General features: G+C 45.0%; 1 long non-coding RNA gene across 2 annotated transcripts in view; it reads left to right on the top strand.

Moving 5' to 3' along the window:
- Window positions 1–25,845, top strand: part of LOC135238817 (uncharacterized) — a 51,152-nt gene that overhangs the window by 1,489 nt on the left and 23,818 nt on the right. The gene's annotated exons all lie outside the window — the stretch shown is intronic.

The following is a 25,845-nucleotide window of genomic DNA, read 5'->3' as shown; positions in this document are numbered from 1 at the left end:
ATCACTTGCCATAGTAATTGAATAAACATGGACGATTCTAATAAAAAGATGTGTAATACATTAGACAAACTGTCGAACTCTTGCCCAGGGGCGGTATTGAAGCGTAAGTGGTGGAAATAAAAGGTAACATTACATTTCCCACATTGGCCTGCTACGAGAATTGTCCCACGCAATTTCGTAGTTTTCGCTGTTTTTGCATTCCTCTAACATTGTTTACTTGTGTTATAAATAAATCCTGCTGCTTTAAGGCTTTACTTTTGCTAAACTGTTTCTTGAATAACAAAATATTTTAAATGTGCGGTTTTGAGTCGGAGGGTTTGGAAGTAAATAATTATGACACTGGCAACAATATTTACTTTTAATTCCTTTCTAAGCTTATATTTACAAATGCACAGGGCCAATTGCAGTGTTCTTAGCTGGAGTTTAAAGCTCAGGTTTAAGCCCCAGACCATAGAACTGCATCACACCTAGATCAGCTATCCAAATGTGTTACATGAGGATTAGGTGTTCCAGTTGTGATGCGATTCCGTGCTCTCGGGGTTTAAACCCCAGTTAAGCACACTGCAGCTGGTCCATACTGTACATCAATTTCAGTGCTTTTAAGTAAAATGATGATTATTTAAATACAGTTTTATTCTTGCCTCAGGCCATTTTAGAAATGCGTGTATATATAGGGTATGATAATAGGGTAGATTGTTATCCGAGTACCTTGGTGAAAAATTGATTTTGATGTTTTTGCTCAGACCACTTTGGAAATAAGTACTGCTACTGAACTGTTACGTGCCATCATCTGGGCAGAAATTCATTAAATGGTGTGTATATTCTTTTACCCAAAATAGTAACCAATCAGTGTTAAAAATAGGTCTTGTTTTTCTGACCACATTTACAGTACTGGCCAAAAGTTTTAGTCCACCTGTAGTTTAAAAAATCTTTAGGTAGATTAAAATTCAGGTGATATGTACACATTTATTTAATAACAAACCAAGTAAAAACATTTTCAATTTCTACCTACACTAACATGAAGAGATGAGTTTTACTTAGAAAATAAATTTAGACATGACTTTCTTTCGAAATAGCCTTCTTTGACTTTATTTACAATTAAACAGATTACTGGAAATCTATCTGGTCATTTTGCAGTGTGGGGGTGGAGGAGTGGGAGGGGGGTGGAATTGACCAAAATCTCATCTACTTTAACTTTTTTTAAAAACTTAACCCTTAACTCTGTAGCGCAAGTGAAATAGGCACTAATTGTGTTAAAGGCACCTGGAAATCTTAAGCTTCTTTGTAATTTATCACTGGGAATAACCTTGCCACAATATTTTTATATTTGCTCCTACCTCTTTGCCAAATTTGTTACAACTTTAGTGCCTTTTCTTCCACTACATGCTACAGGTGTTTTTTAAATTATTTATTTATTTATTTTAAACTTAAGATATATAAGATTTTGTTCAATGTAACGTCCCCTCCACCTCCCTCCCACTTCCCACCTCCCGCTTTGCGAAATGATTGGATAGTCTTCTGATAACTAGTTTAATTGTAATTTAACTCACTAAAAAATCTATTTGGGAAAAGTCGTATCTAAGATGAAGTAAAACTCTTTTTTTTTTGTTGTTGTTGTAGGTAGAAGTGGAGGAAAAAAAAGTTTGTACTTCAGTCTGTTAAATAAATGCATAAATTAACTGAATTCTTTAAAAAGAAAAACACAGGTGGCCAAATACTTTTGGGCTGTACTGTATGTTCGTAGCTAATATTAAAAGGTGTGCATGGCCAACTTGCTGTGGCTTTTTAGCATAGCTTTGTCTCTGAAAATTATTCAATTGAAACCATCTGAAAACTGTTTTTTTTAAGGGTTACAAAGCATGATCTCAAACTAATACTAAATAAACAGTCTTGAAATAGTATATGTAAACATCGCTCCCTAGTGGTGGCTGGCTAACGGACTGGCCTGGGGACAGAGGCTTGGTTTGCTTGTTTTGGACCGTTTCCCACCCGCTACAAGAGGACCCGGGCTGGAAAGAGTTTTTTTAAGTGCGGGAAACCGGCTCCTCGATCATCCACAGAGTTTACCTAGGGGCGGATGTTAATGACTGAGCCAATACAAACCAATCAGAACTGCACAGAAAAGGGCCATTATTGTGTGTGGGGAAATCAAGTACTGTCTATAAAACATTTTCATTTGGTATTCCGCCAGTGCTGCACTGATGAATAGGCGGTTTGTTTATTATACACTATTAAATTATTTCAGTGTAAGTAGTCACTTTGAGCAAACATCTCAGTCTAAGAAAAGATTGAAACTATATTCATGAACTTGAGAGTGTGTAAAGCTGGATGGCCACAAATCATATAAATAGCTATCAGTCCTGGGTGAGGTTTAGCACTAATTAGGCATACCATTTTTCTAGCCAGGGGCAGTTGAGGAGATAGAGCAATCATCAATGTCTGCTTCTTTTGGAGGTAAGTTTGTCTGAGTGTAGATATATAGCATTTTAATTTGTGTGCATGCAGTCCGTGCTTAATCCCTGACATTCTGAAACTGAGCACGGGACAGAGTTTCTTTGCTTCATGGGCTATAGCAGGGACCGCTATACTAGTGCTGGTTTTTGTGTTCACACTGATATCACACAAAAAAAAGTTTAGACCCAAGAAGCTAGCTGTTAGTTTAATGGTGTAGTCAGCTGCTTTAACTGGTCAAAAATGCTGAGTAACTGCGAAAAGCGGCGCCCCCCGGTGGTGTATGTGATCAGAGTTGACTGTCCCTGGGCTCAAGTCTGGAGTGGGCTTTCTGCTCAAGGTAAAGGAGTGAATAGGTTTTGTTACACTGGTTGAGCTGGACTGATCAGAGTTGGCTCCCGATTTGAAAATCACCAGTCCACCTGTCCTCCGCTCTGTCCTGCTCGCTGTCCCTGTTCCTGAGCCCAGAGTAGTCTCTCGGCCATTTATGTGTATTTTTTATTTTCTTTTATTTTATTGGGTACTGGAAGCTGTTTTAGCTAGTGATCTAATGAACACTGTAAAAATGTCATGTTATGACAGCTTACCAGGCAAACTGGGCCAGTTATACACAGTGACACTGTTCTACTGTGGGGGCATGCCTTGACGGATCTCTGTGTCCTTTGTAAATTTCCATTTTGATATAAGGTTGTGTGCGCATGACTCACTTGAAAGAACTGAATTCATGAACTTCACTGACAAATGATTTTATGTCACACAGTGGACTCCTAATTCAGTGAAATATGTCCGTTTGTATCCGTATTGAATTATTTTTCCTCTTTGGTCCATATTTGGAAATGCCAGTTGCCCATTTGCTACTTGTACTGTAGGTAAGCTGTGTTTCCGGGTTGTTGCATGTGAGCTTGCATTTAGTGCTGTATTGATGCTGCACTTACTCTCACTGGTCTGGGAATGTCATTACGTAACTGCTGGAGGCACTCATGTTCCTTTCACTTTCTTTCCTTTTAGAGTGGTCGCTAAATGAATGTAGCGCAATGAGGTCACGTCAGGGACCGTGTTTGATAATGAACATTGAGGGGAAAGTCGCCGGAGTGTTGGCTGAAGAATGTTTTGAGAGTAGCAGTTTGTTGAGAGCTGAAGGGTTTAGTATTTTGGAAGGTCAGTGCTTCACCATGTGAAAGCGCCCATGGACGCACGCTGTTCTGTGCATTCTGTCCCCTCGGCGTACCCTGGGGAGTTTTGACCGAACTGGAGCCGCCACCTCGGGTTATTCGACCCCGTGAATGCAGGGATGGAGAATGAAAATACGGTATTTTCACCTTCTCAAACGAAAGAGGTCCCTTAAGAAACTCTGGTGCAGTTTCTTGGCCAGGGGATTTGGCTGAAAGGAAAACAGGGGGAAAAAAAAAAAACAACAAAAACCCGGTAACACAATCGGTCACACACAATACGATATTCTCATGCGAGGAATCTGATGTTCGCTCAAACACTGAAAAGGAAACTCTCCCCCCCTTCCTCAAGCAGTGCCGTATGCTGGAAAATTAGCGAGAGAAAAAGCTGAGGTTTCACAAAGTTTAATATTTCAGCTGTGCGCCGGCCTCTCCTGGGAGCGGCCCTTTCCGTCTGGGAAGGGGAAGGGCCCGGGCCTCCCCGTCCCGTCCCGTCCCAAGACCTCGGAGGTGACCTGCGCCCCCTTCACACTGTAAATAATCGGGTCGGCGGGCTCCAGCGCCACGGCGGTAACGAGAGGAAGCCGCGAAGGCAGACATGTCGTGTTTTACTGCCTGTGCGTTGGGGTAGACTGTAGAGTTACGATTGCAGCAGTGTCAATGTCCAATTAATGCGCGCATCTGAAGCACGCAGGTACATTCTGACCAATGGCAGCTGATGTTATGGACAATGTAAGCTGCCATTGGACTGAATTTTAACTGTTGTTGGGGTTTTTTTTTTTTTTTTTTTTTTTTTAAATCGTTTCTGAAATTCATTCAGTACTGTTGAGTACGAAGCAAGTGTGTGTCTGTCAAATTATTCCAATGAGTTAATGACCTGTTTAGATAAAAGATGCGAAATTGCTGTTATGGACCACTGTGAGGCATCCTGTAGAAATCTGGGTTTGACCCCTCAGTGTCGCCTCTGTGTTTCTCTTCCTGTTCCTGGCAGCATATGGAACAGCCTCTAAAAGCAAAGGCCCCCTGATCTCAGGCTCTTTCTGCTGCCAGTGAACCTACGCAAAGATGGTGGAAGAATTAGCGAGGGGCACGTGGTTTATGAGTTACAATGCAAGTCTGCGGTAAACAGTGTCAAGTTGTAGTCAGGTGTATTACCACAGGACCCCCTGCAGCCATTTTGGCTCTACTGCCCACTGGCATCAATGGAGGTTAAAAACAAAAGTCATTTTAGGTCTCCTTTTTAAACTGTTTTTATTTGAGAATTATATTGGATTGCAGGACAGAGTTTGCTTGTTTCAGGTGCATTTGAAAGTTAAATCAGTGGATCACCAGCAAAAATGGTGTTGATTTGATGGAATTAATCAACCACTAATTTAGATTCCAATAACAGCAGTTGATTGAAGGCACTGCTATGTAGCATAAGTGTGTGGATTAGCCCTGCTAGCTGTTGCAAATCGTGAAATATTTATTTCACTACTACCTTTATGAATAGTATTCCTATAAGTAGATCAATGCTGCCCCCTTGTGGAGTATTAACAGAATGCTAGTTCATTCCTTCCTTAAACATCATTGTCAGTCTTAAGATTCCAGTAGCAAACATAGTGTTTCAATTTTCTTTACGCTTATCAATTCTGAACATTCACCTGTAACATGGTTAGTTGGCTTCATTGATTTAGAGGCTTTTAGAATTTTTACTAGCCTACAGTTGTTAGGTCCACTTGTATATTTTTTAAATCTTCCACATTTATGTTTTGTCAACCCAAATATTTTCTGAGCTAATTCTTTTAATGCTTTTTAGTCTTATTGACTGAAGCAGAGTGAAAAATGTTTATTTTCAAACATGAGCACGTTAAGTTATAAGGATCCAGGCGATGTTCATTTCTTCTTCATTTGCAACAACAAGCTGTTCTTTTCCCTGCTCTCCAGTTAGACGATGAAAAATGCAGACAGCCAACTGCAAATGATGATAAAACACGAGGAAGAGGAAGCGAGTTCCTGATTAAGATGCAAATAAATACGCTGCAAAGAGTAAGGGAGGCATCGTGCAAATAAAATAGATAAATATGAAATACCTCACAGTCAGATGAGAGATTACTCTGCCATATTTAGCTGTTAACGGGCTATGAGGAATTGCAATGTTTACACAGACAACATAAATATTAGGTTGTTAAGAGTTACTCTGGTGTAATTGGTTGCGTTTATTCGACTGCGAAAAATATATATCTGGCTAGTTATTCCCTATTCAGAGTTTAATATGGAGGGGTTGCTATAAGAGAATGCCCTTCTACAGCTGAAACACTGTTTTTTTTCACAAACTGATATACTATTTGTCTGTTAATGAGAGAATTAAATGTGTGAATTCAGCCAGTGTAAGGCCTCTAGGTCACAAATTTGACAGCGTATTTGGTTTGGTGTGCCTCTCAATCCAGGAGAAAGTACAGTTGGTTAGTTTGCTGTTAGTGTGGCCAGTTTTAATTTTGTTCTGGATAATGAAGTTTGCTGCCCAATTTAATTTGATCAAGAAGTCAGTACTTGATAAAATTGTAAATATGAAAATTATTTTAATAAATAGTAAAAATTCAGTAATGTATTACAAATACGTTCATTATGGCAGACTTATCTTCAGTTTTCTGAATGTATTGCAAAATAATTTCACATTTATGTTGTGAAATTATTGTATACTGTATATATATATATATACATATACATACTGTTGTATGTAATGTATTTACAATATATCAGTGTGCAGTGTGTAAAGCGTTGAATGAATGAATTAATGAATTAATTAATTAAACATTGAATTTATATAGCACTTTTCCAGACCCTCAAAGTGCTTTTTACAGTGATGAGGGGGAAACTCACCTCGACTACCACCGACATTTAGCACTCGCCTGGGTGATGCACGGCCGCCATTTTGCGCCAGAATGCCCACCGCACATCAGCTGAGGTGGAGAAGGGAGAGGACAATTTTTGACTAATTAAATGGGGGTGATTCGGTGACAGGTTGAGAGACCCAGGATGTGTTGATCTGTTATGGATGACGTGTTCTATCCGAAGCTGATGCTGAGCATTGCGTAATGCGTGCGTGTCTGAGGTTTTCCTGTTATAGATGATCTGTTTCTCTTGTGTACCATTGGACTGCATGGCAGAGCCAGATGGAGATGAACCCAGGTGATTGACAGTAGAGGGGTGATTGCCATGGCTGTGACTCACTCATAAGAGATCGCACCTCTCTGAATGACTGTGATAAGCATCGGGAATGAAGAAGCACAAAGTTGCCAGTAAACGTTTGGAAGACAGGACGAAAGAGGTGAAAGAATACCGCGGCGTGCAGCGTCAGGGGCCGAATCTGACGGCCATGGCGGCATGGAAATGCGCTGGGAGCTGGTTCACGTGACAAATCCAGCCCTGTCGTTTTATTCACCCCCAGTTGATCTGGTTCATTCCCGCCAGCCCCAGCCTGTCTGTACCCCTCTCTGCTGCCCCCTGGCTGTACTCCTCTCTGCTGCCCCCTGTCTGTAACCCTCTCTGCTGCTCCCTGTCCGGCAGACTGCTTGCCTTTAAAAAAAAAAACATTGTTTTAATTATATTATGTTTCTTAGGCTGGACTGTAAGCAAAAGCACTCTGCAGAGTTTACCCATCTTTGAATTGGTTTGACAATCCTGCCATATTCATGTGATGGAAAGATTCGCAAGCCCCCCATTAGCTACCCGGCTTTATTCTGCTGTTGGGTACATAAAATCTAAAAGGTAAATAAAATCTTAGAGGTCAATAAAAGGTAAATTACATTTAAGAGGTAACTAAAATGAAAATAAAATTGAATAGGTATATAAAAGGTAAATAAAATCTAAAGGGTAAATAAAAAGTCAGTTCTAGAATAATTTCACATTAATGTACCTTTTTGTGGAAAAACGATATGCCTGATAGTTGGCATTGGAACTTTGCTGCCTTTTAATTTGATGTAGGGTCAAGTTGCTGATGTAATGATTTGAAAAGCTGGACACGTGAAGATGTACAGTATATTTAAAAAATGAAGCTCCTTCGATAAAAAAGCAGATAATGATGAAAATAGTAATGTCCATAGTTAATATAACCCAATTAAAAGAATTATAGTAAACAAAGGAATCAGTGAAATTAATCATTTAAAAATTGTGTCTGTCTATTTAGCCCCCCCTAATCTAAGCTTAGAAATGTTTTACCTGTTATGTCATTTTTTTTGCAACAAAACCTGAATAATTATCAAATGTTAATCTCTCATTTTATGACTTGATGAATAAATAATATGGAATGTGCAAAAAGCTCAGACTGAGCTTGATTGTGCACACATGGGCATCTATAATTCTGGAACGGTACATCTGATTGGTTTCAAACAAAAGCTGGCCAGGATATATTCATTGATAATTTAGTAGAGGGATAAAATAATTAAATGGCATTAATTTAAATTTATTTTTAAATTCACATTCAAAAATGGAAATGTCTTAATTAGTTCATGGGCTTAATAGGTACACTTAATACACAGTAATACAGACACACCGGCTCAATAGCTAAGGTACAGGGTCAAAAGAGTGTTATAACTTGGACAAAGTGAGACTCGCGCACTTGGTATAGTGGTTCGTAAAAAAGCTCTAATACAGCACGCCTCTAGCCGAAAATACTCTGCGCTGTATTAAAGCTTTATTATTGAACCACCGTACCAAGTGTGCGAATCTCGCTTTGTTCAAACTTAGTACGTGCACTTGCCTTCCATGATGATTTACCTGCAGTGACAAATACTACTACTACTAAATAATAATAATAATAATAATAGAATTAGACATAACACCGTCATGACATGGACTGCTATGAGTTATGGAGACTTCAGTTTCATACACTCATACACATTGTCTTGACGGAACCAAACGAACCTGCTCTCTCATCACTATAAACACCTCTGCCACTGCCCAACAGTATTAGCAGAAAATTCATTTGTGAGTTTGTTTTAAGCATCTTTCCACGTCTGTAAACATTTTTGCTCTGAACTGCTGAACCAGGCCAGCTAGGCAGAAGTTTAAAGTAGTTTTTACATCTTCGGTTTCCAATTGAAGCCAGGTTTTTTGGAGCTTTCTATTAATACATACTGAATACCGCAGTAACTAATATTAAGTGATCTCCCAAACTTGATGTAGAATGTTTCAATTATGATACTGTCATTACAATATAAACTGTGACATTAAAGGAATAGGGTCCTGTCCCAAACATCCCTTTATAAAGTTATATCTGAATATGAGTAGAATCCATCTAGTACTCACGATGCTGTTTTGGGTTCGAACAGAGACTGTAGCTGAGGTTTTGGCGATTACGGCCGAACTGTTGAACACAGTGTGACAGCAACCGCAACTGCGGGGAAGTGCAGAGTGAGACTGGAGAGGAAAAATCTCTCCAGCCACCCGCGGATTGAGGCATGGATCCCCTTTCTCCCTAATTTCAAACTGCGGGAGACTATGAGCAGCGGCACAAAGGCAAAATGCGTCATTGCGCATTATCTGCGCCGCGGGATTGCATTCACACCGGAGCGAGATCCACCGAATAATGGCTAAAATGAGACTGTATATCACCTCTCAGAATCGGAGCCTCTGTGCGGTAAAAGTAGAAGCATTATGTAGCTGCCAGGGAGTATTTTCGCTGAAATATGTCAAAACTGTCTTTCTGTTAACCCCATAACGGCCTGCATACTATGTGAGTCTTTCCTTTCCGAATCATAATTTATGTAAATGGTAATGAGCAAACTCGTCTGTCAGGAAGCGCAAATCAAATCACACCGTTGCCTTTTTAAAAATGATTTTTATTTCTTGAAATTCAGCCTCGAGGCGAAAAATCGGGGCAGCTCCTCACCGGCTGGTTCGAGAGTGCGTATACTTTTTCATTAAGGAGCGATACTTCTGGAAGAAGAGCTTGGAGCCTGCGAGCAGTCCGTGCGTACCATCTGCGGGAGACGTGCCCCCGCCCCCAATGATAAAAGACTTGATCCTTGCAACTGGGACAGCGACGGTGAGGTTCCTGCCTCAGGGCGACCCGTTTGCTCAGTTTTTTCTTGATGAATAAGTAAGAAGCCCAGCCAATGAGGACTTGAGTTACGGAGGAGAAAGGTGTTCTAGCAGTTAATTAATGTAGCAAAGTGGGTGGTGATAGTTGAGCGAAACACGAACTAATGCTTAGCTCTGCGCCGCGGTGCTTTACGCTGGGGGGAATGTTACTCTGTGCACTTTTTTACAACCCCAGGACTTTGGGTTACATGATGTGGGGTTCTGGCCTTTTCAGCCACTTCCTGTAGCCCTTGCAATTGCGAGTGAAAAACTGGAACTCGTTTCACTGTGAACATGTTTGGCAGCTCTGTGAGAGAGAATGGAGAATGTCCCAGGGTTTGAGTCATCACATCCAACTGGGCTCCTGCCCAGAGAGACTGTGATTCCTCAGAAGTGAAGTTTTAACTCTATTGGTGCATTAGCAAAGTTTGGTGGAGTCATGCCACTTTTCAATGGCAAAATGTTTTGGGAATTGGAGGCTGACGCATAAGGCTAGGCTGAATGTAGCATTCAGGGTAACAGTAGCAAAATGCTTTGGCTTGAACATAGACCATGGATTCTTTTTCCTTTTGTACTTTTGCATTTATTCTCTGCAGAGCTGTCTGTGGGACATTGTAAACTCCCCAGAGTGAGAATTATGTCTTGCCATCATGTCAGCTGGCTTGTATGGCCTTTATGGCTCACATATCATGGTGCAATACGTGGTCTTGAGTAGGTTTAGTACAGTTTCATTTAGACTTTAAAGCCCTATAGGGTCATTTTTTGTATGAAAATCCAGGCCAGTTTTCAGTATATTAGGCAATATTTCCATTCATATAATAAGCAAGGTGATGTATTTTCTAAGCACAGGAGAATATTTTTATATTTATTTAAATGTTCAATGCATTTATGGACCTCAATAGCAGGAGTATTTCTAATATGCTGTTTCTGTAATTTTCTGTGACTGTTTCTTTCGTTTGTTAAAGGCATGGTATGCAAGATTTTTAACTTAGCATGGTTATTTCATTATATTTTAAGACGTATCTATGACTTACTGGAAATCGCTGTCTTTGTGCACTTTCGCCAAATTCGTGTAACTTTACTTGTATTTGTTATTCTAAAATGTGTTTGAGACTTTTCTGACCTGTAAGTAACATTACCTCTACCTATACAGATAGGGTTGCCAGATGTCTGGTTTTTGATCGAAATTTCAGTTTTTCAAATTATTTGTACTTGTATTAATGTCCGCTTCGTGGTTCAGACTGGACAATGTAGCCTAATGTCCAGTCCAGGCAAATGATGGGAGAAATGAATGTGTAGTTCTTAATGAATTTGTGTGTCTGTGACTCGATTGGGTAACCAGGGATGCGTGGGCGGGGTTGAAAATGGAGGAGGAGAATTCTTTGATTGTAAACAAAGGATTAAAAAATCCTGCATAGTATGGCTTTAAAGTGCTTGCTATCAGAATTAATTTATTTCAGACATAAAACGTTTTTCTGTGCTTACATATTGTGCTTAAATGCAAAAGTAAATTGGGTGTATCAGGTCAGCTTTGTAGGTGGCAGATATAGTTTTGTACTTATGTATTGGTTTGCACAGTTGGGACTTTCAGTGGAAGTGACCTTAGAGCTCAATGAAGGTACACTGCATCAAATCATTTGTGTTTAAAAAAAAAAAAAAAAAAAAAGTTAATTCTCACTCTCCCTGTTGAATAAACATTCAAATTCAAATTTGAAGTGGTCTTTGACCAAGCCTGACATTGGGATTAATATTACAGCACAATCTTGGTACATCTAACCTCCTTGCCATGCATTATTCAACAAGCTTGCCTGCCAGTCAAATGCACTACCTGGGGTTACTTGCATTATAGACCTGTGTACCGCTCAGGGTTAGAGACGCCCGCATTATAGACCTGTGTACTGCTCAGGGTTAGAGACGCCCGCATTATAGACCTGTGTACTGCTCAGGGTTAGAGACGCCCGCATTATAGACCTGTGTACTGCTCAGGGTTAGAGACGTCCGCATTATAGACCTGTGTACTGCTCAGGGTTAGAGACGCCCCCATTATAGACCTGTGTACTGCTCAGGGTTAGAGACGCCCGCATTATAGACCTGTGTACTGCTCAGGGTTAGAGACGCCTGCATTATAGACCTGTGTACTGCTCAGGGTTAGAGACGCCCGCATTCTAGACCTGTGTACTGCTCAGGGTTAGAGACGCCTGCATTATAGACCTGTGTACTGCTCAGGGTTAGAGACGCCTGCATTATAGACCTGTGTACTGCTCAGGGTTAGAGATGCCCGCATTATAGACCTGTGTACTGCTCAGGGTTAGAGACGTCCGCATTATAGACCTGTGTACTGCTCAGGGTTAGAGACGCCCGCATTATAGACCTGTGTACTGCTCAGGGTTAGAGATGCCCGCATTATAGACCTGTGTACTGCTCAGGGTTAGAGACGCCCCCATTATAGACCTGTGTACTGCTCAGGGTTAGAGACGCCCGCATTCTAGACCTGTGTACTGCTCAGGGTTAGAGACGCCTGCATTATAGACCTGTGTACTGCTCAGGGTTAGAGACGCCTGCATTATAGACCTGTGTACTGCTCAGGGTTAGAGATGCCCGCATTATAGACCTGTGTACTGCTCAGGGTTAGAGACGCCCGCATTATAGACCTGTGTACTGCTCAGGGTTAGAGACGCCCGCATTATAGACCTGTGTACTGCTCAGGGTTAGAGATGCCCGCATTATAGACCTGTGTACTGCTCAGGGTTAGAGACGCCCGCATTATAGACCTGTGTACTGCTCAGGGTTAGAGACGCCCGCATTATAGACCTGTGTACTGCTCAGGGTTAGAGACGCCTGCATTATAAACCTGTGTACTGCTCAGGGTTAGAGACGCCCCCATTATAGACCTGTGTACTGCTCAGGGTTAGAGACGCCCCCATTATAGACCTGTGTACTGCTCAGGGTTAGAGACGCCCGCGTTTGAGACCTGTTCCTTTATTGGGAAGTGGTGGCATCACCTTCAGCGTGTTTTTCAATCATGGCCCCTTTATTGAGCTTCCTTTTGCAACCCCGATTGATTGCAACATAAATCTGACGCATTTGAACTGCCATTGATCAGGACCCCAACCTCATAACTGCATTTTCAAATCCATTCCAGAAAACTTGGCAGTTTGACAGAAACTGTTCCAGTTGTCCGATGCTGTGGTTCAGTAAAACAGGACAAAGGGAAAGGCAATCATTGGAGATAGCGGATTGTCACTTGAAAAAAGATTTTAAGGGCAGTGTAACGGAACGATTCTGCGACCATCTTCAGTGATGTAAAACATAACAGTTCAGAACTGGTTTGTGATTAGTTGAACTGATTAATTATCATTAGCACATGTTTCCTGTGATTCCGCTGGAACAGTTCCTCAGGTTACCATGGCAACAGCTCCTCCCAAAAGCGCATTGTGGGTGCAGCCGATGCCTCTGCTTGTCCCGTGACCTGCGCTGGTGCTCTCATCGTCCTGCGCTGCCTGTAGCGTGGAGCATCGCATGCGGAGGACTGCATGCAGCTGCAGTTTCCCTCACCTAGAGCACAGCTGGCGCAACAGAACTCCAACCGAAAACCCTGGAAAGTAAAAGTAAAATGACACCTTCGAAAGCCAATGCTTGCATCTTTCATTCCGTTACACTGAATGAAAAAGCGTGGTGGCGACTATACTTCCATAAAGAGGCTGCAGGTCTGTATATTAAACTGGTTGTGAAAACTGTGGCCAGAGTCCTTCTGAAGACGTACAGTAGACATAAGCGTCAAGTATTCACGCTAAGAAGTAGCTCTTGCACCTAGCAGTAGCTCTTCCACCGAGAACAGAGCCTGCTGAGATTAGACTGATCTCTGCTGATATATTGTGTCGGGCGTAACTGTCGGTGCGGATATCCTCGAGAGCTCGCCAGCAGAGCGCCGTATTCGGTACTCTCCGTGAGGGCGATAACGAGACGGCGCTCCCTGCTGCCGCGTTAGCCACGCTTGCCTGCTGCGGAGGTGCTCGGCAGCTTTGGCGGCGGTGGCCATGGTGGTGGTTTAACTGAACTCGCCCCCGACAGGAACGGGACGAAAAAGACGTGGCTCTCGGACGATCCCTCTCCCCAGCGCTCGGAAAAGAAGCCCTGGCGTGTTACTTGAGCCGCACGTCCCGCTAAAGCGAGCGCCTTTCGATCTCAAACGGGTCGGGCAGCGGGGGCGAAGGGCCCGCGGCTACCACCGAAGGCTCTTTAAAAACACGCCGGGCGGGGAGAGGGAGAGAAGCGCAAACCGGAGGCGGTCGCTACATCTGCCCGGATAAATCCAGAGAGTCGTCACAAATAAGGCACAGATGCCAAATGATGATGTCACTCAATGGACCAATAAAAACTCCAATTATTGGGTGTGTGGGGGTTGGGGGGCTTCTCGTATTTTGGGGGGCTTCTCTTGCCTTTGGTCCTTTTTTAAGTTTGTGGTGGGGAGGGGGCTACAATATTCTTTTTAAAAAGACCGGATTAAGTCGGTACACACCCGTCCACGTGGTGCAGATCGTAGGGCAGCTGTCTCTCAGTCTTATACAGTTCTGCTCAGGCGGGGGATTTGATCCTCACCCTGGCAGTTTCTCAGCTGTGTCTGAATAAAGTGGGCGAAAATGATCTAACTTCCTTTTTTAAGTAGGTGGAGCCATGTCTGGTAACCGTGGTGTTTGACTGACAGCTCTTTGTCATTGTGCGCTCTTTGGTCCTCCTACCACTTACCACTCGTCTGTCGCGCCACTCTTGTTTTTTCCAACAGGAAGTGGAAGTGGAGCCATCCTGTTCTCTTCAGGAATCTCTTTCCTGCTGGGAGCTTGTGAGGTTACTGGCATGTACCACGGATGGTCATGTGCAACAGATGGTCATATTAACAGCATGAAAGCAGAGCATTATGGGAACTGGGCCATACTTCTTAATGCCATGATGGTAGTTTTTATTTTGAAAGAGACTTGCAGGCTTTATTAGTGACTCAGGAAGTGAAGCCAGTTTCTTCTCAGCGTTGGTTTGGAGACTTTTCCCAGTGGTTTTGTGCTTCTGTCAGTCACTCTCTAACCATCTCTCCACTCGTGCATCTCTGATGTTAGTCAAATACTCTGTGAGAGGAGAGGTCGCCTGGGGTCATTCTGTGAGAAAACATGCTGGTGCTTTTCTCATCCAATGAGCCTGTTCAGCTGTAGCTTAACAGTGATGCCAATCTCTCAAACAAATCCACAAGATCCGTATGCAGGAGTCTGACAAAAGAAACAGAAAAGCAGGCCAAACCCTAAGTTTGGATTTTTCAGAGGAAAACAAAGGGACCACCTTTGAGGTCCACTTGAACACCATTTGTAATGTTATCCCGAATATTCTTGCTCCCAGAGAACCGGCGGTCCCATCTGGATAATGGCTCAGTTTCAGCACGTAGCACGACTCAGCTTGACTTGCACATTGTCCCTGTCCCCTGGGGGGGAGTGTTTTCCTGCGTTTTCTCCGGAATGTTCTCCCCTTTTCAAGGTGAATTGCGCGCATAAGCATTTTGTCTCCTCGTGCACCGCCTGTGGCACCGTGTTTCCTAATTACAGAACATGATTCCATCCATTTCATAAAAAAACATTGCACTTACTTGTGTGGGTTTACTGGTGTTTTGGGAAGATTAATGGAATGCTATAGTTTGCAGCTTACAGTCTGAGCCCATTGTCATTTTGCTGGGAGATTTTGAAGTAACAACAGTAATTTATTGTTCTGTATTGACACGGATGTGAATGTTGATACCTGGTGTTCAGGAACAGAAAATTGTTGGAAGTAGGCTGGTTTCTTATTGATAGATTAATTCAGCAGTCATGTTGTCATAGAGCTGACTGTATCTTTTTAAAATTAATCTGGTTTTTTTGATAATGTGTTTGTCCTGGTGGGCCTTTCCTTAAGGCGGTGTCCATCTTTCTTTGCTGTGAATTCCCTCCAGGAAAGAAATAGTTAATTAAGCTACTCTTCTTGTAACAAAAGTCATGTATTATTTTTCTGTAAATATTTGGCAGGGATATTCCCAAGTTTACCAGAACTACAGTCTGCCCGCAACATTTTTTTTAGATGATTAACAGCGATTAATAGTGTCGACACCTCAACAGTGAATCATATTTATAGGTTAGCAAAATATTGGCGGACGATCCATGGATCATGCGAAAATATGAAAAAAAGGTTTTGGTTCACAATTCCCTGGGGTTCCAAGTTTATTGAATGAGAAGATGTTCACATCATGTCTTTTATCACAGCTTTTATCATTTTTTAGGGAATGGTTGCATCTCGGACAAGATTAAATATATGTGCATGCATAGTTTTGGGTGAACACCAGCGATCGAGTGTTTGCACTGACCAGGATGATATTTTCAGCTTCACTGTGTTGTATCAGATGAATCAGGTGATATAAATGCAGACTCAGTGAATAAGTTAGTGTTATCGTTCTGGTAGCCCTGATTAATCAAGCACTGAATCTCAGTTAGTGTTGTCGTTTTGGTAGCCCTGATTAATCAAGCACTGAATCAGTTCGTGTTATCATTTCATTAGCCCTGATTAATCAAATACCAAATGAGTGTTTGCCACAAGGGGGTCCCCCCATGTGCCAGGAGTAAAAACCCCCAGATTTTATGTTTTAGAAACTTTATCCAATATGCATGCTCTCATACTGTCACTGGCGATCTTTCCAACTTTACAGCCTAATTGCAATGTGATTTTGGCACCTTAAAGTTTACCCAATGATAGGCCTTTGTCACTTGGGATAGCTTGTTTGAAGCACACTTGAAGTAACTGATGTGAATGGGCTTTTAAATCCTTAACCACCAGGGTCTGTGGGACAGTTTGGAGCAGTTCTCCTGATTGATCACTAGGGGTGCTGTTTGTCATGTTATGAGCGACGGAGCGTTCTGGCTGAGCGTAACCTTCAAGCAAGAGCACAGGCCACTGGCCCTCTGAGATCTTCTGACTGCAGAATTTTGTTCTTGTACTTCAAACCTGATGACAAATTTAGGTGATAATGATTTATTGACTAATTCTCCAATTGCAATCATTTGTTTCTCTCTCTGCCTTGTATCACAATTTAAAGTTGATGAGCAGATTTGATTCCATGGCGTGTATTATATATGAGAGAATATCACCTGAAAGTGGAACCAAGAACCGAGCCGGACAGAGTGTGTGTGGGCCGTATAGCCCTGATGAAATAAAGGCTTTTTAATTAATCTCTTCCGTTTGCTTTTTTGAGTGCCTGGATCTACATTTCTCTTCAAGATTACTTCGATTCCCTGTGATTCAAGAGCACCTAGTACTCATGTTTGATACTATTTGCCCCCGTTTGAGCGTTTGGTTGTCCTCTCCAGAACGTGTGTGGGGTTGGAGTGATAAACAAATGAAACGAAAATTAATTTCATATTTATTCTCCAGTATTTGTACAGCATTGTCTGTTTATTACACAGTTTAGTGAAAACCAATGTGCTGTTTAGCCACTAATTAGTGTAGAGAGAGATGGAGTTCAGACTGAGTTCAGGCAAAGTATTTGGGTCTTTAAACTATGGTTCAAAGGGCTACTTTAATTAATCTTCTATGTTTTTAATTATTTCTGTTAATTCCCTGGGGAAACGGGCCAGAGGGTTTCTGTCAGGTCCAACCTTTGTAAACCAAACTGTGGTCTAGTGTCCCTGAATGGGGGTTTTTAAAAATTTTTTTATAATTTATTTTTTTTTCTTCTGGCAAATGCAAAAGAGACTAGAACCACGCATTCTCAACAGTTTGTTTTTAACACAACAACAGATGGCTTTTTGTCCCAGCATTCTACTCAAACCCCAAAAAAATGTTCCAAAGGAAATATTTTATATAAATTGGGCAAACACCAGATTGCTTGATCTGTCAGCCGCTCGTTATCACATGGGCAAAATTAAGGAAGCATAACATTTGTTTGAATGCCAGTAATTTTATAATTATAGGAGTCTGAGCTATATCACAGACATTAAATCATTTCATTAGCTTTTTTATTTTGTGCTTAGGTTTAGACTATTTTGAGCAATGGACTGGACCTCTTCTTGCTAGAAGGAAACAATTATTGTCAAACAGTTGTGAATCCTGCTGTTTTCTTTTGTTATTTTGACTCATTGTGTTCATCTCACAAACTTATACATATTTGCAATACTAAATATGTACATTTGGAGTTACTTGAAGTGTATTGTTTTGCTTCAAACCACAGCATCAGATCCTGGTAATTTAGGGTCTTTTTACACTGCTTTGATATTAGTGAAATTATAGTCCCATAAAAATGGAGTGCCCTCAATATATGAGTCACATATATAAATGTCCATTGCTTAAATCATAATGTCACCAGAAATAACCCATATCCAATGCCCCTGCACTTGAACCAGCTGATAATAAATTTATTAGTGTACATTTGTACAATTATTTTTATTTTGGTGCAAAGTGTACGTTTTCCAGAAGGACTCCTAGAACCTTTAAATACAGAGAAAAAAAAAAGATTCCCTGACCCAACTAGAAATAATAAGGCGGGGACGAGATGCTTGTGTCGTCACCTTTCACATAGAACGCAGAGAGGAGCTGCACCAATCACTGAATACTTTGGTAGGAAGAAACCAACATCCTTGACTGTGATTGGTGGATAGGCTACTTTCTGCCTGTTCTTCCTGGATCTCTGCATTGCTTGATGGAGTGCTGCCAGAGAGGATCCACCAATTACGATTGGCATTGTTTTATTTGTTACCAACCTATTCTGTGATTGGTGTAGAGCTTCCCTTTGGTTTAGGGGAAACCAGTGTGCTTCCCATGTTGTAGTATCTTTGCGACAGTCAAGGGAACAAACCAAATGTTTCATATTGATAAATATTCAAATAACAGATTAAATGTACAACATGTCAGAAGATTCGTGAAGAAAATAACTCCCACACCTGCCATTTTTGTCTTGGTTCCCATCTTCTCTCTGTGCATAAGGAGGTGGTCGTGGATAAAGAATGGGAGGGGAAACCAGCAAGACCTTTGTGGGATTCAAATTTGAGTGCTGTTCGTTGTCCTGTTTTTGATTATTTTGCCCAATTGAACAAGTGTGACTGTTTAATTAAGGACCTCCCATTGGTCAGGATCTCCTTTTGCCAGTGTAAATATTTCACGAGTGTAACTAAAACATCTAAGGTATTCGTTCATGCAAACACCCCCATGTGTTCTTTTACCTCCCCTTCCTCTGTGTGGTTCTGAAAACACCAGTCAGGAAAAGATATGGCTATGGCTTGCAGATTTAAACGTGCTTTACCTTGCGCCTGCAGGTTTGCCAGCTCAAATCCATTCGTGTGCGTTGGAACATTTTGGGCCAGCAGATAGCGATGGCGTCCCTGGAGACCACTGTTTGATTGGTCAGATCTGTGTTTGCTCAGCTGTTCTTAAAAAGTGAACGCTCATGTGGTTTAGGAGGTCATGGTTCAACCCCCCTAACAGGCATAGGGCCGTGCACAGCCCTGATTGGACAAAATGCTCCCAGAGTGGCTCTCTGACTGAGATCGATTGCGCCCAGGGTAAAGAGTATGGTTGGGCATAAAAATCACCGGAAAGTTCCATAAGGAGCCATTTTGTTTTTGTTTACGTCTGACTGGAAATTGCGTAGAAAACTGCAGAACGTTTTTCCTGTTTCTGTGCTCCAGTGATGTCAGGTTGCCTCTCTCAGCTCAGTGGTACCACAGATACAGGCTCGAACCTCAAACCTCTCCCATGCCTCTTTCTCTCTAAGCTCAGCCTGTGGGCCTTAGAAACTGGGCACGGTCTTTGTGGAAAAGATTCACTTTTCCTTCAAAGCTGAGATTGACTGATTGTGTGACCCCAAAGTGCTTTTGGGGAGTGTTGTGTTAGACATATCCAGTTATGAAATATTCCGACTGGAATTGTTCATTCCATTAATAATGTCTGTTTTGTGGAGCCAGGAAACTCTAAGAGAATGTTTTGGGAGTTAATTCGTCCACTTTTCCATTTTTCTTCCTCCTGCTTTTTGTCTTTTTGCCTTCTTTCCGTTATTTTTCCTCCATTGATTTTTCCATCACAGTGTAATTTTTAGTATCTTTTAAAATAAAAGCCGGCTAAATGGGGTTTTTCCCCTGTGAGCAAAACATGAGCAGTGACAGTAAATGATTTATCAATGACCTCTTTTGCCTTTTTAAAAAAAAAACAAAAAAAAACATTTGCAAAAGCAGATCTGCAGATTGTTGAATCAAAAGGCACTCCCCTGAATGATATGAGACGGTCACAGAGGGACGGAACATTCTGGCATGCGGGAAAAGAGGCCAGATGAATGAATTCAGACTAGAGCGGCGGTTGGTTTCAACTCGAGACTCCATCTCTGTTTCTCCAGTGTTTTGAAAGTTTGCGAAATAGGTTTCCTGCAGTCTGAGTCTAGCTGGTTTTAGGCAGCGGTGTGTTAAGGCTCCTGCCCCACGGGGTGGACTGATCAAGCCCCCGTTTTTGTGCTTCAGTCTGACAGGCTTTGTCCCCTCGTGGCCCACTACGGAACAGGGGCACTTCCTTTCACAAGGCAGACCAGGGACACTTCCTGTCACTAGGCAGACCAGGGACACTTCCTGTCACAAGGCAGACCAGGGACACTTCCTGCAACAAGGCAGACTAGATGGACACTTCCTGTGATGAGCCTGATCAGGTGGACACTTCCTGCGACAGGGCAGACCAGGGACTCTTCCTGTGACGGGGCAGTTCAGGGACTCTTCCTGTGACGGGGCAGTCCAGGGACTCTTCCTGTGACGGGGCAGTCCAGGGACTCTTCCTGTGACGGGGCAGTCCAGGGACTCTTCCTGCGACGGGGCAGTTCAGGGACTCTTCCTGCGACGGGGCAGTCCAGGGACTCTTCCTGCGACGGGGCAGTTCAGGGACTCTTCCTGTGACGGGGCAGTCCAGGGACTCTTCCTGTGACGGGGCAGTCCAGGGACTCTTCCTGTGACGGGGCAGTCCAGGGACTCTTCCTGCGACGGGGCAGTTCAGGGACTCTTCCTGTGACGGGGCAGTCCAGGGACTCTTTCTGCGACGGGGGAAAAACCAGGGACACCAGGGACAAATGTCCGGAGGTCACAGGGCAGAGTCGTCCTCCGCGTGGCCCATTATTCCCACGCCTGAGACATATGGAGAGGAGAGATAGTGAGAGACACTTAAATCCCCTGAAGGGAAATGAGTTTGTCAGAAATAGAACAACAGAAGAAGAGTAAACTCAAACACCGTACACCATACGATGACTGCACCAGGACAGAGAGGCGGTTCAGACACGAGGCTGTGGCACGCAGTAATGCTCCGTGACAGCGCTGAAAACGACGTCGTGTGTCCAGGGCCGAGTGTGTAGCGGAGCGCATGGTGGCGGGTGTGTAACGGAGCGCATGGTGGCGGGTGTGTAACAGAGCGCATGGTGGCGGGTGTGAGCCTCTGTGTGTCCAGGGCCGAGTGTGTAGCGGAGCGCGTGGTGGCGGGTGTGTAGCGGAGCGCATGGTGGCGGGTGTGTAGCGGAGCGCATGGTGGCGGGTGTGTAACGGAGCGCATGGTGGCGGGTGTGTAACGGAGCGCATGGTGGCGGGTGTGTAACGGAGCGCGTGGTGGCGGGTGTGTAACGGAGCGCGTGGTGGCGGGTGTGTAACGGAGCGCATGGTGGCGGGTGTGTAACGGAGCGCATGGTGGCGGGTGTGTAACGGAGCGCATGGTGGCGGGTGTGTAACGGAGCGCATGGTGGCGGGTGTGTAACGGAGCGCAGGGTGGCGGGTGTGTAACGGAGCGCAGGGTGGCGGGTGTGTAACGGAGCGCATGGTGGCGGGTGTGTAACGGAGCGCAGGGTGGCGGGTGTGTAACAGAGCGCAGGGTGGCGGGTGTGTAACGGAGCGCATGGTGGCGGGTGTTGTAACGGAGCGCATGGTGGCGGGTGTGTAAGGAGCGCATGGTGGCGGGTGTGTAGCGAGCGCGTGTCCGTGGCGGGTGTGTAACGGAGCGCGTGGTGGCGCGGTGGGTGGTAACGGAGCGCGTGGTGGCGGGTGTGTACGGAGCGCGTGGTGGCGGGTGTGTAACAGAGCGCGTGGTGGCGGGTGTGTAGCGGAGCGCATGGTGGCGGGTGTGTAACGGAGCGCATGGTGGCGGGTGTGTAACGGAGCGCATGGTGGCGGGTGTGAGCCTCTGTGTGTACAGGGCCGAGTGTGTAGCGGAGCGCGTGGTGGCGGGTGTGTAACAGAGCGCATGGTGGCGGGTGTGTAACGGAGCGCATGGTGGCGGGTGTGAGCCTCTGTGTGTACAGGGCCGAGTGTGTAGCGGAGCGCAGGGTGGCGGGTGTGTAACGGAGCGCATGGTGGCGGGTGTGTAGCGGAGCGCGTGGTGGCGGGTGTGTAACAGAGCGCATGGTGGCGGGTGTGTAGCGGAGCGCATGGTGGCGGGTGTGTAGCGGAGCGCGTGGTGGCGGGTGTGTAGCGGAGCGCGTGGTGGTGGGTGTGTAACGGAGCGCGTGGTGGCGGGTGTGTAGCGGAGCGCATGGTGGCGGGTGTGAGCCTCTGTGTGTAACAGAGCGCATGGTGGCGGGTGTGTAACAGAGCGCAGGGTGGCGGGTGTGTAGCGGAGCGCGTGGTGGCGGGTGTGTAGCGGAGCGCGTGGTGGCGGGTGTGTAACAGAGCGCATGGTGGCGGGTGTGTAACAGAGCGTATGGTGGCGGGTGTGTAGCGGAGCGCATGGTGGCGGGTGTGTAGCGGAGCGCAGGGTGGCGGGTGCGAGCCTCTGTGTGTACTGCAGCCGGGGGCAGCAGGCTGTGCGCTAAAGGAGCTCGTCTGTGAACAGGGCCCAGAGCACGCCGTCCAGCTTCTTTACTGCTGTACGTACCGCCTTACTGCTCTCTCTGTCCGGGCCCCCACACTGTGCAGCTCTTCACCAGAAAGGCTCAGGGCCTGACAGTCAGTCTTTGCTTTTCAATGCCTTTTGAAAACTCATTTTTTTAAACTTGCTTTTTATTCTCTGGATTTATTTTTCTTTTATCGTTGTTGCTTTTATTGTATGACCTGTTTTACCTGTTTTAGTTCCATTTTTCTCGAGCTTGTTTTATCATTCTTCACTTTTCTTGTATTGCCTTGTGTGGAAAAGCATTTGTGAGAATATTGTTGTTCTTATTATTATTACTATTATTATTAATATTCAATAAACTACAGCATACAATATTCTATGAGCTGTAATTCATATATAATGAGGCAGTGGTCATGACCATGGATTGTTTGTCAGCTGAGTCCCTGTTGTCGGGGAAACAGGAATTGTGACCCTTGAAAAAGTTCACAGCTTTTGATGGTGCGGTTAGCGTTTGCGTCAAAAAGTCTGTCAGCGTCATGAATGGTGAAACCGACCTGGGTTTCACTTCTGGAAAACACGATTTGGCAGAGCATGATTCGGTGGAAATGTTATTGCTTGCAACATGGTTGGTGGACATGTGATTTGTGGAAACGTGATTGAGTGGAGACGTGATTGGTGGAAACGTGGTTGAGTGGTACGGTGTTTCCTCTCCTGACCAGTTGCTGAGTTCCCTCCCCGGGCTATTTTCACTTGACCTGCAGTTTTTCTGTTTGGGTTTTTTTTTCTTCTTTCCTGCCATCCTGGACTGTGTTCCAGCGAAATACCTCGGTTGCCCTTGAACTGCAGGGGGCGTTGGGCCGGGGGAAGGTTGGCGAAGGGGAGGAGGGGGGGGCGACATTGGGCCTGGGGGGTGGGGGTATTTTAGGTTGAAGCTCTTCAGACAGGGATGTGAATGTAAAGGCAGCGATGGCCGACGCTCTAACAGGAAGGAAGTGAGCTGGTTGTGTCAGCACGTCGCTGCAGTGAAGGCTGCCCCTTCTTCGTCAGCTGCCTGAGTCACATGGGGTCTCAGCCTCAGGAACATCCCACTGACCCCAGCTTCTCAGATGCAGCAAGGCCTTAGGTCTCAGAGAGGAAGCAGTACCCCCCCCCCTCCTCGCCTCCTGCATCCTCCCGTCATCAGTGTACCCTCTTTCCCTCCTCCCAGAGGAGACCTTTCCCCCCTAGTAGTCTGGGATACACATTCGGCCTGCCCCTTCACCTGGAACAAGGACCGATCTCATTAGAGTCAGGGGTTGGGCTTTGCAGGGTGGGGCGGTGCTGGACAGGGCAGGGTTTGACGGGCTGGGCAGGGAGGGGCGGGGCTAGGCAGGGTGATGTTGGGCGGGGCAGGGCTTGTGTATGCTTGCATAAGGAGTTGCCTACGGTGCACTGCAGCGCTTGTGACCTGTGAAACCAGGTTAGTCATTTCCCGCCCAGCGAACGCTGAACAGAGTGGCTAAAACCCAAAACCCTGCGGTGTCTTTTTCATTCCCGTCACACGGAGACTTTAGCCTTTATGAAGCTGTTATTAGTGCAGCCCTTCCCTTCGGACCAGCATCTCTGCAGGCTGGCTACACCCCAGCCTCGTGGTGGGTGGGGCTGCTGTTCTGTGTGCAAGGTATGGAATTATAGAGTTATTTTCATTTCAAAACCAGCCATATAGTATCAATATAGTATCCAACTTCAGGATCATAATTTTGTTTTCTCTTTACTAGACTAGCAGTCTGTTTTTTCATAAGCTCTTGTTTTGTCTTTCATGTTTCTCATGTTTTTTTTTTGTTTGTTTTTTTTAAAGCATCTTATTCAGGGTTTCCATATGTATATGTATTTTTTTTTTTTTTTTTACATCGGATAACAATTATTGTTGTTTTCAAATATATAAAATGGCCCCATTTTTGTGTCAGGACATTGCTGGAAACGATAACAATTTCAATAAATCGTCGATTCAGAAAAACCATGCTTTGCACTCCAATAGTTTTTGGCAGCTTTTTTTTTTTTTTTTTTTTTTTTTTTTTCAATTTGTCAGTGTTTAACCATAATTGAATTTTGATTTGAAACAATTAGTCTTCATTTATAGTTATTTGCATTAATTTGGAATATTAATGAGTTCATTTGGGTGAGCAGTCAGGAGGATTCGGTCACAGAGGACTCCTCCTCCTCCGCTCCCCGGAGGCTGGCGCGCTCTCACGGTGACCGCCGGCCTCGCCGCGGGGGGACGGGGAGCGGTAATGAGAACCCTTCCGCCGTCTTCCGGGGGGAGAATCTCACCGTCTCCCGGTTTGGGGCGTTTTTTTTTAGGGGGACACCCCGAGGGCCGCTTTCTCCAAGAGACCAGGAGTAATTAACTGCTGAGCGCTCATCACGCGTGTGCGTGCGTACGTCTGCGCGTCACGCGTGTACATCTGCGCATCACACGCGCGTGCGTACGTCTGGGCATCACGCGTGTGCGTGCGTACGTCTGCGCGTCACGCGTGTGCGTGCGTACGTCTGCGCGTCACGCGTGTGCGTGCGTACGTCTGCGCGTCACGCGTGTGCGTGCGTACGTCTGCGCGTCACGCGTGTGCGTGCGTACGTCTGCGCGTCACGCGTGTGCGTCGTCGTCTGCGCGTGCCGCGTCGTGCGTCGTAATCTGCGCATCGCGCGTCGTGCGTCGCTGCGCGTCGTGCGCTGCGCGATCACGCTGGCGTCGTCGTCTGCGCGTCACGCGTGTGCGTGCGTACGTCTGCGCATCACGCATGTGCGTATGTACGTCTGCGCATACCGTGTGCGTGTACATCTGCGCATCACGCTGGCTCACTGTCAAGACGCGGGCATTCAGATTGCGATGAGCCTCAGAAGCGTTTTGGTGGCCAGGCAGCGTGTTGCAGGGCTGATAATGCCATGCAACGTACTTCACACTGTCGTGTCTGTTCCACTCCAGGTCCTTAGAGTCACTACGATGTAGTTTTTGCAATTGAACTCTCTGCGGCTGTTACGCCGTTCGCGCACATGACACTCTGCGCACATCCGCGTCTGCGGCGCACTGCTCTGGGCGCACATGGGCGTGTGCGAGTGCACTTTTTCATCCTGCGCATCACGGCTCGTACATCTGCGCATCTGCTGTGTGCGTGCGACGCACTTGGCATCACATGCCGTTTACTTCTGCCGCATCGCCTAGATAGCCAGTATACGGTCTGACACGCGCGTGTACATCTGCGCATCACGCGTGTGCGTGCGTACGTCTGCGCATCGCGCGTGTGCGTGCGTACGTCTGGGCATCACTCGTGTGCGTGCGTACGTC

The sequence above is a fragment of the Anguilla rostrata genome, chromosome 14 (genome assembly GCF_018555375.3).
Source record: "Anguilla rostrata isolate EN2019 chromosome 14, ASM1855537v3, whole genome shotgun sequence".
In the NCBI taxonomy this organism is placed as follows: Eukaryota; Metazoa; Chordata; class Actinopteri; order Anguilliformes; family Anguillidae; genus Anguilla; species Anguilla rostrata.
The sequence above is the reverse complement of the archived record's forward strand: the minus strand, read 5'-3'. Positions and strand labels throughout refer to the sequence as shown.